Raw genomic sequence first — 17,122 nt, forward strand, 5'->3', positions numbered from 1 at the left:
GAACAATGAGACCCACCTTCTTCCTGTTGCCTGTCTCCAACGGAGTAAGATTAGGCAAACAGCTGTACACTGAGACTGACGAGCCAAGAAGGGCCAGGAGGGATCTCCAAATAGGAAATTGGAAAGACAACGAGTGGCCTCCTGAAAGGATCATTGCCTATTATGACCCTGCAACGTGGGCAGAAGATGGATCTTGGGGATATGGAACCCCAATGTATATGCTTAATAGAATAATTAGACTAAATTGGCTTTAGTGGGAGGGGGAGTGCTGATTGTGATATTAATTGTACCTTGTCTCATTCCATGGTTTGTAAGACTGATCACGATGGTTGTGCAAGGAATGCAAGTGATTCTTGTACCCCATAACCCAGAAGAGAGAACCAAACCCCAACCTATAATGATTGTTCAGGCGATAAAAGAAAGGAGGAAAGATGGAGAGTTAAACTCTCTAGAGCAAGTAATTGCCTGATTTGAAGCTAAAACACGAATCAATCTGATCAAAAAGCAAATGGGGGATTGTGATAAATATATAGAATCATATGTTTGATCCGATCAATTCGTGGCAAGAGGTCACAGACAAGGAGGAAGGGGGGGGGGTTTGAATGTAACTGCATTCCTGCTTGCACCACCATCTCAATAAGCTTAAAGATAAGAGTAATTAGATTGACAAAGGAGGGAGGCATGTGGAAGAGATAGTCTTTTGCATATTTAAATGGAAATGCATTCCTCCTGGTGCCACCTTTCCTGTATGAGCAAATAGAAGAACCAGGACTTTGAAGTTCATGAGGAAGACACTTAAGCAAGACCCTTTACTTCATCAAACATTACCAGAGGGACCACCGGATAAAAGGAGGCCTGTGTGGAAGAGACATCTCACATTCCTAAGAACTGATAAAGAAAACCCAACCTTTTCTTAGAACTTAGTAAATATGTAATAGAATAGGGTATAAAAAGAGAAAGCAGAAGGCAAAGGGTGTGCGTTGGGGTAGATCAGAGTCTCTCCTCGCACCCAGGCCTGTACATTGCTTGATTCCTGCAACTTTATTAAAGCCTTAACTTGCATGAACACCAGTTTGTGCCTGTTAATTATGACAGCTTGAACTTTACAGTGGCGGAACTGGCGGTACCGAGCATGGGAGGGGGAGGGGATTTTCCCCGCTTCCCGAGCACACTGCCTGGTTCTGCACAGAGTAGCCAGCCAGGACTAGCGGCAGCGGCAGCTCTGGTGCCGAGCTCAAGCGGCAGGACGAGCTGCAAGGGTACCCTGACTGTAGCGCCTCCTCAGTCCGGTGAGGCAGTGGTGAGGATGGACGTTCCTGGTCAGGCAGTGGTTGTAGTGAATGGCATTCATCCTGTGAGAAATATATATTTGATCCGATCAATTCGTGGCAAGAGGCCACAGACAGGAAGGAAGGGGGGGTTTGAATGAATCATAGAATCAACCAGGTTGGAAGAGACCTCCAAGATCATCCAGTCCAACCTATCACCCAGCCCTAACCAATCAACTAGACCATGGCACTAAGTGCCTCATCCAGTCTTTTCTTGAAGACCCCCAGGAATGGTGCCTCCACCACCTCCCTGGGCAGCCCATTCCAATGGGAAATCACTCTCTCTGTCAAGAACTTCTTCCCAATATCCAGCCTATACCTACCCTGGCACAACTTGAGACTGTGTCCCCTTGTTCTATTGCTGGTTGCCTGGGAGAAGAGGCCACCCCCCACCTGGCTACAATGCCCCTTCAGGTAGTTGTAGACAGTAATAAGATCACCCCTGAGCCTCCTCTTCTCCAGGCTAAACAGGCCCAGCTCCCTCAACCTCTCATAGGATTTGTGCTCCAGGCCCCTCACCAGCCTTGTTGCCCTTCTCTGGACATGTTCCAGCACCTCAACATCTTTCTTGAATTGAGGGGCCCAGAACTGGACACAGTACTCAAGGTGTGGCCTGACCAGTGCTGAATGGAGCTGCACTCCTCCTTGCACAACCATCACAAAAGCATACACTTGGCTTAAGATAACAGCAATAAATAATTAGAAGCTAGAAAGCTTGGTGGAGGAGTGAGGCAGGTGGAAGAGACAGCCTTTGTGCATGAGCAAACAGAGGACTAGTTTGGAGTTCAAGGAGCGGACACTTGAGGAAGATCCCTTACTTCATCACTGAAGACCACCAGAGGGACCACCGAGTAAAAAGAGACATGCGTGGAAGAGACACCTCCCATTCTTAGAACTGATAAGCAAAACCCAACCTTTTCTTAGAATTAGTAATGAATATGTAATAGAATAGGATATAAAAAGAAAACTGAAAACAAAAAGTGTGCGTTAGGGTAGAGCAGAGCCTTTCCCGTGCACCCAGGTGTGAGAGTCTGAATCCTCTCCTCAACGAAGATAAAGATTGCATCGTCCCTCCTTAATCAACAAAGATAAAGAAGATTGCATCATCTCTCCTTAATCTTGTTACTTCTGGGACTCAGACTCAGGGGCTTGCCCAAAGCTCAGGGATGCAAATCGGCAGACAATACATCTTATCTCAGCTACTCCCAAGGGATGTGTATGCAGGGTGTGGACAGGTGTAGCTGAGAGAGGGTGGAGGCCCTCCCCCCGGCGACGCCGGACCCCTGTGAATGCGTGAGAATGCACAGGAAGATGCCCTGGGGGGCTGCAGCTGGACACTGAGCAGAAAACTGTATAAAAAGGCAGGAGAAATGCCTGCCAAAGTGTGGTATTCCCACCGCACCAAAGTGGTATTCCCATCGGACCACCCGTGGCATCCCCACCAGACCAAGAGTGGCACCTCCACCGGACCACCGAGGGCAGACCATCACCAGACCACCAGAACTGCACACCACCTGTGTTGGGGTACGGAGGCTGGTGAGAGGCGAGATTGGGGTACTGACGACTCGAGACAGCAGTTTCTAGGCATCTGTGCATCAGTACGATTTATTAAGGCAATACAGCGGTTTATATAGCCCCCAGAGGGGGTGTGCACAACCAGCCTGGGGCTGGCAGAAGTGGACAGTACAGCTTTGCCCCAAGTTAAGTGTAAGGCAGAGATAGGTTACCTGTGGTAAACAACCTGTGAGTTCCACCCCCTAACAGCTGTGCGTGGGTTGCTCATAGTTCTCAGCCTAGGCCCCTGGGAGCCTGTAAGACCCAAGGACACTTCCCATCACAGGGCCTGATGTTTACATTCCATACCTCGTTGCAGGAGAAAGCTTCCCACACACCTGGAGAACCTCTGACAAACTCCACAGATCATCCCTGGGCCACACACCCGTCTCTCTCTCTCCCCTTCATCTGCGGCTGAGGGTAATATGATCACAGCCTTTTCCCCTTCCCTGCTCCTTCTTTTCTTCTCCATCGATCTCTTTATCTTTCTCTCTCCCCCTTCTCCCCTCTCTCACTCTGTTCTGATCTTTCTCTCTCCCCCTTCTCCCCTCTCTCACTCTGTTCTGATCTTTCTCTCTCCCCTTTCTCCCTCTGTTTTGCCCAACCTTATCCTTTAATAAACAGTTTCATGGTGATATATGGTCTCGTTTGCACCTTAATTTCACAACACGGAATCCATAAGAACTGGTCTAGCTCCTCTGGACAGAGATATTGTTAATCTCTGCTCCTCCAGACCTTGACACCAGGCCTGTACATTGCTTGATTACTGCAACTCTATTAAAGCCTTGTGAGAAATATATATATATAATCATATGTTTGATCCGATCAATTTGTGGCAAGGGGTCACAGACAAGGAGGAAGGGGGGTTTGAGTGAAACTGCATTCCTGCTTGCACCACCATTGCAAAAGCCTAAGATAAGAGTAATAAGATTGGCAAAGGAGGGAGGCATGTGGAAGAGATAGTCTTTTGCATATTTAAATGGAAATGCATTCCTCCTGGTGCCACCTTTCCTGCATGAGCAAACAGAAGAACCAAGACTTTGAAGTTCATGAGGACACTTAAGCAAAACCCCTTACTTCATCAAAGATTACCAGAGGGACCACCAGATAAAAGGAGACGTGTGGAAGAGACATCTCATTCCTAAAAACTGATAAAGAAAACCCAACCTTTTCTTAGAACTTAGTAATGAGTATGTAATAGAATAGGGTATAAAAAGAGAAAACTGAAGGCAAAGGGTGTGCGTTAGGGTAGAGCAGAGCCTCCCCTCGCACCCAGGCCTGTACATTGCTTGATTCCTGCAACTCTATTAAAGCCTTAACTTACATGAATGCCAGTTTATGCCTGTTATTTATGACAGCCTTAACTTGCATGAACGCAAGTTTATGCCTGTTATTTATGACAACTTGGGGGCTCGTCCGGGATATCGCTAGACTCTGAAGGTTCACCTAGGGAGGGGCGCCCCCACCTCTTGGTGGCTCCCTGGGAAGGACCGGTCGGGGCTGGTGGTACCCTGAACCCAGCCGGAATCAACCAATACATTTTTTTGAGCTCCCTGATGAGGCTGCAGCCGCTTTTATAGACCCTTAATTCTGTGCGCACAGACCCGAGCGAAGACGACAGAGTCGTGAGTATTGCGGAATCCGTTCGGTTGGGTGGGATTCGACTGCCTGGTGTGAAAGAGTGTGTTTGACAGGAGTCTGACTCCGAATTGAGTGTGGAAGTCCAATAACTGCGGTTCCAAACTCCTGTGAGGGACTTGGCCGGTGAAGGATTCGAGGGTGGGTTAAAGGAGGGTCATTTAACCCCCTGCAAGACGCTCTTTAGGCAGTCATGAGAGATGGGTCAAACTAAGTTGAGGACCCAAGACCCTAACAGAGGGAGCGAAACAAAGTTACCAGATTAATGATTAAATACTGGAATGATAGGGGCCCCAGAAAAGGGAAAACAAAAATTAAATTAGTCCATTATTGTATGAGAATATGGCCAAAGGAAGCAGTACGGCTACATGTGCATTGGCCTATGTTTGGGTCTTTTGAGGACTGGGTTTGTAAAGCCTTGGTAGAATGTGTGAGAAACAGGAAAATATTTAGCCCAGAGGAAGGTGAATCTGCTGAGCTCTGGGAACTATCAGCAGAAAGAAAAGTTACAGCACTGTGTGCTCTAACAGCAGAAAGAGACAAAAGGGAGAAGAGGGAGGAATGGGAGCCCTTAGATAACTTACCGCCTGCTCTAGCCCCCCCCCCCCCTCTCCCCCTTGCTGCTGCTGCCGCCGCTCTAGCCTTGCTGCTGCCGCCGCCTCAGCCCCTCCCTTCGCCTCTGCAGGATGATCAACCTCCCTCCAGCTACTAGAACGAGGAATAGTACAAGGGGGAGTCAGAAAGTACAAGCTATAACTAAAGCATTAAAAGGGACAGGGCCCAAGGGGCATCTGGAGAATCAGAGTGCAAGAGAAAGGGAACCTCCTGTGTGTCATTGTTGCAACAAGAAGGGACATATCCAGCAATAGTGCCGCAAAAGGACACAGGATGAGAAATTATTCAAGGAAGACTAGGGGAGTCAGGGGCTGTATCTTTCAGGGACCCCATCATCTACTGAGCCCTTGATAAAATTATTAATAGGTCCCCATAAGGAGGAAGTGGAATTTTAGTGGACACAGGAGCTGAGAAAGCCACCATTAAAAAAACCTCCCAACAGGAGTACAAAAAGGGAAGAATCACACAATGGTCATAGGAGCTAAAGGAGAACCGTTTAAAGTACCTGTTTTAAAGGAAGTAGAAATGGAAACAGAAGATAAAATTTGTCTAAATGGTTTGTTATTATTACTGGAGGCAGAGCATAACCTACAAAGAAGCAATCTACCTCTGTAATTTCAGTGGTACAGTGTAATAGACCTGAAGGATGTCATCTGAGTTTGTCCACTAAAGGAGGAATCAAGGGATTACTTTTCTTTTGAATGGGAAGATCCAGAGATAGGGAGAAGACAACAGTTAAGGTGGACGGTATTACCTCAGGGATTTACAGAGTCCCCCAACTTAATTTGGTCAAACATTGGAGAAGTTATTAGAACAGCTGGTGTTTGCAGAGGGGACAACTTTGTTGCAGTATGTAGAGCACTTATCGATAGCAGGAAAAACTGAAGAGGCAGTCCGAGAAGCCACCATACAGACTCTACATTTTTTTTTGAGCAAAAGGACTTAGGGTATCAAAACAGAAGCTATAATTTGTGGAACAAGAAGTAAAGTATTTAGTACACTGGTTGAGCAAAGGGGAAAGAAACAAGACCCTGAAAGAACATCTGGGATCTTGGGGTTTAAGACTCCAGAAAATAAGAAGGAAGTCAGACGGTTATTGGGACTTCTTGGATATTGTAGACAATGGATAGAAGGATATAGCAAAAGGGTAAAATTTTTATATGAAAAACTCACACATGGACGTCGTAGGTGGACTCAAGAAGATGAGCAGAGGTTGAGCGACCTTAAAAATATTTTATTGCAAGCCCCTGTTTTGAGCTTACCAGATTTGGGAAGGCCTTTTTATTTGTTTGCAAATATTTCAAACCAAACCGCTTATGGGGAACTGGCTCAAGATTGGGCAGGGAGCAAGAAACCAGTGGCATATTGTTCAAAATTATTGGACCCGGTAAGCAGAGGATGGCCAGCTTGCCTTCAAGCCTTGGTGGCCACAGCTTTATTAATTGAGGAAGCAAGAAGAATAACTCTACTTGCTCAATTGACAGTTTACACCCCTCACAATGTGAGGGGAGTGTTACAACAAAAAGCAGAGAGATGGCTCACAGACAGCCGAGTACTGAAATATGAAGCCATACTCATTGACACTCTGAATTTGGAATTAAAGATAACACCTGCTCAGAATCCTGCTCAATTCTTATATGGGAAACCCCCAGACAATTGGGAACATGACTGTATAAGGGTTATAGAAACTCAGACGAAGGTCAGACCAGACCTTCAGGAGAGTGAATTAGATAAAGGGGGAAAATTGTTTGTGGATGGATCCTCTAGAGTTATAGAAGGGAAATGGAAAGCGAGAGATGTGACAATTAATGGGGAGTTAGAGCCAGTGGAATCAGGATCCCTAAATCCGTCATGGTCAGCTCAGGCCTGTGAGTTGTACACCCTTTACAGGGCTCTTAAATTATTAAAGGACAAAACAGGTACCATCTACACAGACTCTAAATATGCCTATGGAGTGGTGCATATATTTGGGAAAATATGGGAAGAAAGAGGACTCATAAATACCCAAGGGAAAGGATTGATTCATCAAGAATTGATAACCCTGATATTAAAGGAATTAAGGGGACCAAAGGAGGTTGCTGTAGTACATATAAAGGGCCACCAACAAGGATTTGATTTACGAGTTCGGGGAAACAACAGGGCTGATATAGAGGCCCAAAAGGCTGCAGTTCAAGGTGAAGGCAGCCCTTGTGAGACCTATACACTTCACCAAGAACAGGAAATTAACACATTTATGGGGAAAAAGTTTTCAGGGGAAGAGGAGGATAAGATCAAGAAGATGGGAGCAGAGTTTAAAGATGGGAAGTGGCAGCTCCTGGACGGGAGGGAGATTTTGCCCAAGGCATGCAGCCAACAAATTCTTCAAAGACTCCATAATCAGACCCACTGGGGAACCAAAGCATTAGGAGACCAGTTCCTGAAACAGTATGGGTGTATAGGGATATACGATATAGCAAAACAGATCACACAGGGATGTCTAATCTGTAAAAGGGTAAACAAGGCAGTATTTAAGCAAAAAGCTTGGGAAAGGAGAAAAACAGCATATTGACCATTCGAACGAGTGCAAATAGATTTTACAGAATTACCTAAAGCAGGAAGGATAAAATATTTATTAGTTATAGTAGATCACCTAACCCAATGGGTGGAAGCTTACCCAGTGAGCAGAGCAACTGCACATATGGTGGTAAAGGTATTATTGGAAAATATAATACCAAGGTATGGAATAGTGGAACATATTGATTCAGATCAAGGGACACATTTCACTTCAAAAATAATTAGGAAACTCTCAGAAATCTTAGGTATTTCATGGGAATATCACACTCCGTGGCACCCCCAGAGTTCAGGGAAAGTTGAACGAATGATGAGAACATCCAGAAATAGGGGGATGCTAGATCAAACTCCACCTCTGAGGTTTGCAATCCATAAAATTAAACCTGGTGATAAGGTACTGATAAAGACTTGGGAAAAAAAAAAAACAAAAACAAAAACAAAAAAACAACAAACAAACAAACTTTGCTAACTGTGTGGGAAGGCCCTTTTCTTGTGTTGCTCACCACAGAAACGGCCATCAGAACAGCAGAAAAAGGATGGACACACACCTCACGAGTAAAAGGACCTGTCCAGGAGTGGCAAGTGACTTCGGACCCAGGAGAAACAAAAGTGACACTAAGGAGGCAATAAGATAAGCACTGGTGGAATTTCTAAACACTCCTAGGGGACTAATTGGGACTTCAGAACCAATACTCAAAACTGACAAAAGGTGTTGAAATTGTTAAAAACAAGAGGGATTGTTTAGTGGGGAAAATTGGAGGATTTTGTTTTGTTTGGTTTGGTTTAGTTTTTTTGTGTTTTTTGTTTTTGTGTTGTTTGCTTGGTTTTGTTGTTTGGTTTAAGATTTTTTTTTAATTTGAGACACATATTTCAAGAAAAGCAAAAGGGCAGTGAGAGGCACCCAAGGAAATAAAAAGAGGGCAAGACCGGAGTGGGAACCAGTGCTGCGGCTGAAGAAGGTCTGCCGAGGGCTGCAACCCCTCTGGGCTGTGACTGCCGAGTAACATGGCCCTGACCGGACCTCTGCTGTGCATATCTGGGTTAAGCCTCCTAGCCCTGGAACAAGACCAGAACTGCAGTGACTGCATTGCTGCAACTCGGAGGGGCAAAATTGTGTCTCAAACATTGGTATACCATACAATTTATGAGTGTAAAGGACAGAAGTTAGATCCCTGTTATCACAACCAAACAGAATATGCCAGATGTAATGAGAAGGGAAAAATCACTTGTTATGATTGTTGCGGAGGAGTTTGTCTGGGTTTTTGGGGAAATGAAATACGAGGCCGATCTTTAAAGAGTTTAAAAGATTTAATATTACAAACACTAGGAATCCCCCTCCCCCAAACTTATTTATAACTACCCCACCTAAGTTCTTTGTTTGCGGATTCAAGATTATTTTACAGAATGTCTATGAATAACAAATTAAGAATTTAGCAAAGATTTGAAAGAATTTAGGAAGAGAGTTCGTGGCTTGAAAGTGCCATTGGTAGGCTTATTGAGAGATTATTCTTGGCTTATATCGAGTTTCTCAGTTACTCACTGGCCGAAGTCAGTTCTGGAAGTCCCAAACATCGTGGATTGGAACAGTTCAGGGGTTATTAAGGCATTGTCTGTGCCTTCGCGGGTACGAGCCGAGCTGGGCGCCGGCGGTCCGGAGGCTGGCGAGGCGCAGATCGGAGCGCTGACGAGTTATCTCTGTAGCCGTGCCGTGCCGAGCCATGCGTGTGTGTGTGATCGGTGCAGAGAGCAAGCAAGCGAGCGAGAGCAAGCTATTTTATTAGGATAATGCAGTCTCTTTTATACTGTTCAGAGGAGGTGTATCCAGCCAAACTGAGGCTAGTACAAGTGGACAATACCGATTGGCTCAAAGTTATGTGTAAGGCACAGATAGGTTATTTTCTTACCAAAACAACCTACGGTCCCACCCCAGGCGCTGGCAGGGTCAACCTCCAGCAGGTGTGCGTAGGGTGCTCACAGTGTCTCCGACTCAAGGTCCTTTTCCCAAAACACTGTCTTATGTTTACAGCTTATGCCTCTCTGGGGGAGAAATCTTCCCACAGCTAAGAACAGCGGTTGGGACATGCAGCGGCGGAGCAAGATTTTAACCCCGCGATTGATGGTCCTTTGAGCCACAATTCTGTTCAAATGAGGGCTTTGCAAGAGGGATTTGCAACCCTCCACCACAATGATCCAAAGGAAGGAGCCTATCTATGGTGGGTAGAAATAAGGGCAAATGATGGGAAAGGAAAATTGTTAGGAAAAAGCCAAAGGGCCACCGACCACAGCCAACCCCTGTGGGTCACTTTTGATGCTTGCCAGGCTATTGACAATGATGGTTCTTCAAATTGTGGGAATATGGGGTGGAGATGTTATTATAGTGGGCAAGAAAAATACATTTGCCCAGAAGATCCTGGCCAATGCTGCCAGTATCGTAGGGAAAATCACAACATTTGGTATTTCATTCATTTTATCATGAAATAGAATCAGGAGTTAAGTATGAAATTCCAACAGTTGCTAAAAATCTTTTTGTAAATTTGGCTGAGAATATTGCAAAATCATTGAATGTAACCAATTGTTCTGTCTGTGGAGGTACCAATCAAGGAGATCGATGGCCCTGGGAATCAATGGAAGCGAACATCTCTGATCCTAACACCTGGAAAGTGGAGAGAGGTAACAGAAAGCAGCAGTGGGTCCTACAAACCGGTATAATTGGAAGGAGTTGCTGGCAGAGACTGGGTGATGGTCAATTTGTAGGGAATTTGGAATGTGAAGGCGGTTATGAGTGGAATGAAACTAAAAATACATGGGAAAGATGGGGCACTCCTTTGGAAATGCCATTCCAATTGAGAAACTGGACTAATGGTAGCACAATCATAAATGGGTGGCCAGCCCCGAGTGGATATTATTGGATATGTGGGAGAGTAGTATATGCTCACCTACCAAAAAATTGGGTAGGATCATGTGTATTGGGAACAATTAGACCCAGCTTCTTCTTGTTACCTATCTCCAAGGGAGAAAGGTTAGGCGTACAGCTGTACACTGAGACTGATGAGTTAAGAAGGGCCAGAAGGGATCTCCAAGTAGGAAATTGGAAAGACAACGAGTGGCCTCCTGAAAGAATCATTGCCTATTATGATCCTGCAACATGGGCAGAAGATGGATCTTGGGGTTATCGAACTCCAATATATATGCTTAATAGGATAATTAGACTGCAAGCAGTAGTAGAACTAATTGTAAACAAAACTGGAGATGCCTTGAACCTGGTAGCGAAGCAAAATACTCAAATGAGAACTGCTATATATCAAAATAGATTAGCATTAGACTATTTACTAGTTCATGAAGGGGGTGTGTGTGTGGGAAATTCAACCTAACCAACTGCTGCCTGGGAATAGATGATGAAGGAAATGCTGTTAACCAACTGGTAAAAGAGATGAAGAAAATTGCTCATGTTCCAGTACAAACCTGGAATGGGGTAAACTTAGGGAATTGGTGGAATAACTTGGGAGTAAGTGATTGGTTTACTAAATTTGCTTTGGTGGGAGGGGGAGTGTTGATTGTGGTATTAATTGTACCCTGTCTCATTCCACGTTTTGTAAGACTGATCATGGTTTTGTAAGACTGATCATGATGGCTGTGCAAGGGATGCAAGTAACCATTGTACCAAATAACCCAGAAGAGAGAACCAAACCCCAACCTATAATGATTATTGAGGCGACAAAAGAAAGGATAAAAGATAGAGAGTTAAACTCTCTAGGGCAAGTAATTGCCCGATTTGAAACTAAGACACGAAGCAATCTGATCAAAAAGTAAATGGGGATTGTAAGAAATATATATTTGATCCGATCAATTTGTGGCAAGAGGCCACAGACAGGGAGGAAGGGGGGGTTTGAATGGAGCTGCACTCCTCCTTGCACAACCATCACAAAAGCATACACTTGGCTTAAGATAACAGCAATAAATAATTAGAAGCTAGAAAGCTTGGTGGAGGAGTGAGGCAGGTGGAAGAGACAGCCTTTGTGCATGAGCAAACAGAGGACTAGTTTGGAGTTCAAGGAGCGGACACTTGAGGAAGATCCCTTACTTCATCACTGAAGACCACCAGAGGGACCACCAAGTAAAAAGAGACATGCGTGGAAGAGACACCTCCCATTCTTAGAACTGATAAGCAAAACCCAACCTTTTCTTAGAATTAGTAATGAATATGTAATAGAATAGGATATAAAAAGAAAACTGAAAACAAAAAGTGTGCGTTAGGGTAGAGCAGAGCCTCCCCCGCGCACCCAGGCCTGTACATTGCTCGATTCCTGCAACTCTATTAAAGCCTTATTTTGCATGAATGCAAGTTTATGCCTGATATTTATGACAATCCTGTAGAGGATCTCTTCTCTATTCTGCCACCTGCTCCTCGTCCACCACCAGAACCTCCTCCTTCTCAGTTGTCTGTTGAGAAGGTGGAGGGAGAGGTTCTGGGAAAGGTTAAATAAATTTGAAGTAGACTGGGGAAGGAAGATAAGGGCACAGACTGGTGGTGTGGCGGGTTCACTTTGGTTGTGCAGCTAGAGAAGAGGAACTGCAGGATTGTACCCTCAGGGGTGGTGGATGGCCTGGTACAAGAGACAAGTAGATACTGGAACTCATCTGCGATAGAGAGTGTCCTGGAAGTCCTGTGTACCCCTAAATTCCTCTCTCTCTGTGGCTTGAATGGGAGGGGGAAAGCCGCCTGGTTCCCCCCCCCTCACCTGCCCCGCAGGCGTGAAGGGGGTGAAGGGGGTGGTCTAGCCTTGGGCACTGTGGTAAAGGGTTGGACTTGATGATCTGTGAGGTCTCTTCCAACCTTGGTGATACTGTGATACTGTGATACTGTGAAAGGGGTCCTGCCTGCACAAGGAGTGCCCCGTGCAGTGCCTGCGCTGGGATCGAGCCAGGATTGGCTGTGCGCTTTCGCACCTAAGGTGTGGTAACTTGTTGGAGGTCGGAGGCTGGAGCGACAAGAGATCGGGGCACTGAGAGTCGACTCTGTGGCTACTGTGCAGCAGTGCGTTTTATTAGGGCGATGCAGCGATTTTTATAGCCCCAAAAAGGGGTGTGCACAACTAACTTAGTTTGAGATTGGTACAAGTGGAAGGTACAGATTGGCTCCAAGTTAAGTGTAAGGCAGAGATAGGTTACCTTGTGGTAAACAACCTGTGGCTCCCACCCCGGGGGGCTGGCTGGGGTCAACCCCCTGGAGCTGTATCCGCCCCAGGGGCCGGCAGATTCCACCCTCTGGCAGCTGTGCGTGGGTTGCTCATAGTTCTCAGCCTAGGCCCCTGGGAGCCTGCAAAGCTCAAAGGACATCTCCCATCACAGGGCCTGATGTTTACATTCCATACCTCGTTGCAGGAGAAATTCTCCCACAATACCCCCTTCTTTTCTTTGAGCAACCCACGTTCGATCTTATACAGGCTGTGTTTGGTAGAAGTGCAGGTCAATGGTGCCAAAGTGAAGAGAATGCATCTGTTAAGAACCTTTTGCTAGTGGCAATAATCTGGCAAGCCGACCACCCAAGTCCAATTAATAATCCCAAAAGCTATTTCTGCAAGCAACAGTGAGTTAAACGTTCAAAACCCAAAAGTCCAGACGAACATTACAGCTTCTGGAGAGTGCAAGTCCGCCACGTCTTTGTTGGTTCACTGTGGTAGCCGATGTGGACGAGTGAACTGTCCAATATCTCTCCCATAGCTCTGAATTCACTTCACAATTCTCAGAGATCTTGATGTTTCCATTACACTCCCCAGATATGAGCTGCGTCTGGCTATTGTGCTTAAGAACTACAAACCCCCAAATACAATACAAAGGCGCGCCTTAGATGTTACTTTCAGGCTACCCCTCTAGGCCTTTTCCCACAGTTCTTCATTTGCTTTAAGAATTTGGGGCAGTGTTTTTTCATCCCTTGCAAGGCCCTTGCAAGAGATAAAAGTCACTTTGCCATCTTGTGCCAATTTGAGTGGGCTTTGGCCTTCACCAAAGAAACCAAACTGAATCTATTCCATTAAGACACAATCACTGAAGCTCATGAAAATACCCAAATTCATTAGCCAAGATCCGAAACCTTATAATCCAAATACTTATAACCATCATTTCAATGCTTCTTCCAAGATCTTACCACAACTCTGCCATCTGAGCAAGATTTTCTGGTCGCTTCATGAAAAGACAGGCCAATCATACTCAAGTCGGTCTCCATCTTAAGGCCTGTGCGGACACGTGATGAAACATAATACGAAAACAAATGCAAGCATATTCAGTACCTAAGCTGACAAATCCACTGATCTTATTTGTGTGATGTGTCCAAAGAAACTGCAGTGTTTCTTCATACCTCTCTTCTTATCTTTCTAGCTCCTCTTCCTCCTCCCCCCTTTTTTTTTTTTTGCTGTGTAACTATATAAAGAACAAAATTCTACAATATCCCTATATGTTAAAGAAAAATCTTATAACTGTAATACTGTCTTAACCTATAAGCCTAGCAACCGAGGAAAAGGGGGGCAGGGAAGATTAAAGAAAATATGGTACCATATTATCCTTAGCATGGAAAAAACAAGCAGTAGCCTATAAATGTAAAATACAGCGTCTTACCATAGTATACCAGTATGATATCTACCAAGTGCTAATTATACTCTATTATGATTACCTAAGAATTATTATGCTACTAACGTTATCCTAAAAAATCCAATACAATTAATAAGTATCACTATCCTATCCAAATGAGTGCCCAGAGTATAGAGTATATTACAATTAGAGTCAGAAAAAACAGTAAGGTTCCAGAATCCGATATAGTCATCAAGAACTCAGTCTATGTCTTGAAAGATCAATCATGCTGTGTTTGTTGTCCTTGTCCTTCCGGCTGACTCGGTGGGGGGTTGCTGTTATTGCAGTTCCCAGGTACAGCCTTGGTCCAGTGTGAAGGAACCCATAAGGGACCCGATTGGGTAGAGACACACATATACCCTCGCCCCATATAAATCACAGAGGCCAGACCTCCCCACAGTCCTGTCTTGGGGTCCTTATACATAACTGTCATTTGCACTGGAGGTGCTCCTTTTTGTACCAAACCTGAATGCACCTCCACAGGTGGTCCTGGATCGTCGCCAAAGATACACAGATGATTAATAATGAAAAGGGCCTTGCTCACACGTTCGGCCGGGTCAGTTACGTCCCGAAATTTTTCAAGGTAGCTTTTTATTACCTGATGGGAACGTTCCATAATAGCCTGGCTCATGGGTGAATTGGCTATGCCAGTGCTGTGAGTAACGCCCCATTTCTGCACAAACTTCCAAAACTTCTCACTAGTGTACGCAGGGCCATTGTCTGTTCTAATTCTTTCTAGCACACCCATCACCACGAAGCACCCTGTTAGATGTTTGATAGTGTGAACGGCGGCGTTGCCCACATGTGTTTGCTATAGGTATCAACAGTAACATGGAGGTAATGCAGTCTGCCAAAGGAGGGAACATGAGTAACATCCATTTGCCACAATTCTAAAGCCTTAAGTCCTCTCAGAATCACACCTGATCCTAATCCCGGTCCCATATGACTGCAGACCGGGCAGGAACGTACGATTCCCTTGGCATCATTGTTGGAAATCTGAAACTGACATTTCAGTCCTTTTGCATTCTGATGAAAGGTAGCGTGGGCTTCCCTGGCTAGAGAAAACTGATCAAGTGGGGCAGGCTGCCCAGGTAATGCCACTAGCCTGTCAGCTTTAGCATTTCCTTCCCCCAGACCTATCTCCCACTTATGACTACGGATATGAATAATGCAGTATGGGGCCGTTCTCTGGGCTATGGCTGCATATAGTGAACGTAGTAATTGGTATAGACACTGATTTTTAACCTCTCTGATAGAAGAGTCTTCAATTGTTCGCGCCACTCCAGCCACGTACATTGAGTCAGTTATTACATTCAAGGGGGCATCGAGCCAATTAGTTAAGGCCCACACCACCGTGGTTAATTCTAAGGTTTGCAAGGAATCCGTGGCCGTCCCTTGCAAAATGTGTTTTTGCCACTCTGTCCTTGAGTGCCATACTACTGCAGCCTTATGCGAGTTTCTTCCTGCATCTGTAAATGCATTAACTGCGTTCTGCAAGGGAGAAAAGGACTGCTTCGGTTTAGTTATCCAGTTCTGCTGACTCATCCACCGGAGCGTGTTAGATTTCAACACCTGTACAGAAATGTGGCCTGGGAAATTCAGAAGGCTGGTCTGCAGCTCCTCTGATTGGCATAAAAACCATTCCAGGCCGTCTCGTTTGATAGGCAGTCTTATGGTATCAGGTTCTGTTCTGGCAATGTCCAACAATCATCTCCTGCCCTTTTTGATCAATTGGGCTATCGTATATGTTTGTGTCTCTATCATTTTTTGTGGCTGCATGGTTGTAAACAACCACTCCAGAATACGCAATTGGTCCTTCGATTGAGATTTGCACTGTGTGATAGCTCCAAAGATACAGTGCATGCCCTTAATTATAGATAAGTCAATAGGCACGCTCGGATCCACTCGTTCTACCCATCTGCTGGTGATCATATCGCTGAGCTTCTGTATAGTCTCCCGCTGTAAGTCGGCGAGTTCAATTTTTTTGGCAGGGTCTGTGCCTTGTAGCAGTGGCCTCAAGGGTCGTAAGTCATCATTTGTAAAGCCTATAACAGGGCGTAACCACTGTAAGTCCCCCATCAACGTCTGCACATCTTTAAGTGTGGTAATGGTGGTAGTTAGCTGCAATTTCTGGGGACGAATGAGGTTTTTGGCTATATGCCAGCCTAGATATTTCCATGGTGCTTCCCTCTGGATTTTTTCTGAGGCAATTTGAAGTCCCATGGCCTGGAGTTTCATCATGAGTTGTTGCAGGTGAACATTGAGGAAGGGCTCTGGCTGGGCTATTAGGATATCATCCATATAGTGGTAGATGATGGCTGTTTTCCACATCTGTCGAATGGGGCGCAATGCAAAATCGATGTAAAGTTGGCACATTGTTGGGCTATTTTTCATTCCTTGGGGTAAGACCACCCAATGGAAGCAGTGTGCCGGATGCTCTTTATTAATGGCCAGCAAGGTGAAGGCGAAACGCTGACAGTCTGCAGGGTGTAGTGGAATTGTAAAGAAACGGTCTTTCAGATCTATGACAAGTAATTCCCAGTTCTCTGGAATCATGGATAGCGAAGGCAGGCCCAGTTGAAGAGCACCCATGGCTTGCATTTGATCATTAATGGCTCAAAGGTCATGCAGGAGACGGAATTTTCCTGACTTTTTTGGTATTACAAAAATTGGGGTGTTCCATGGGCTGCTTGAAGGTACAATATGGCCTGCAGCAAGTTGTTCTTCGACAAGCTTGTGTGCTTCTTGCAGCCGTTCTTTCCGCAGCGGCCACTGATCTATCCAGATTGGTGTATTAGAAAGCCACTGAAGTT

General features: G+C 45.3%; 1 protein-coding gene across 2 annotated transcripts in view; it reads right to left on the minus strand.

The window, feature by feature from the left end:
• Positions 1 to 9,384, minus strand: part of LOC135192868 (polycomb group RING finger protein 3-like) — a 669,299-nt gene extending 659,915 nt beyond the window's left edge. For both annotated transcript variants that reach the window (XM_064176244.1, XM_064176243.1), the window contains exon 1: positions 9,226 to 9,384. The gene's annotated coding sequence lies outside the window, so the exon portion shown is untranslated. The remainder of the gene's footprint in view (positions 1 to 9,225) is intronic.
• Positions 9,385 to 17,122: the final 7,738 nt, after the last annotated feature.

The sequence above is a fragment of the Pogoniulus pusillus genome, chromosome W (assembly GCF_015220805.1).
Source record: "Pogoniulus pusillus isolate bPogPus1 chromosome W, bPogPus1.pri, whole genome shotgun sequence".
NCBI lineage: Eukaryota > Metazoa > Chordata > Aves > Piciformes > Lybiidae > Pogoniulus > Pogoniulus pusillus.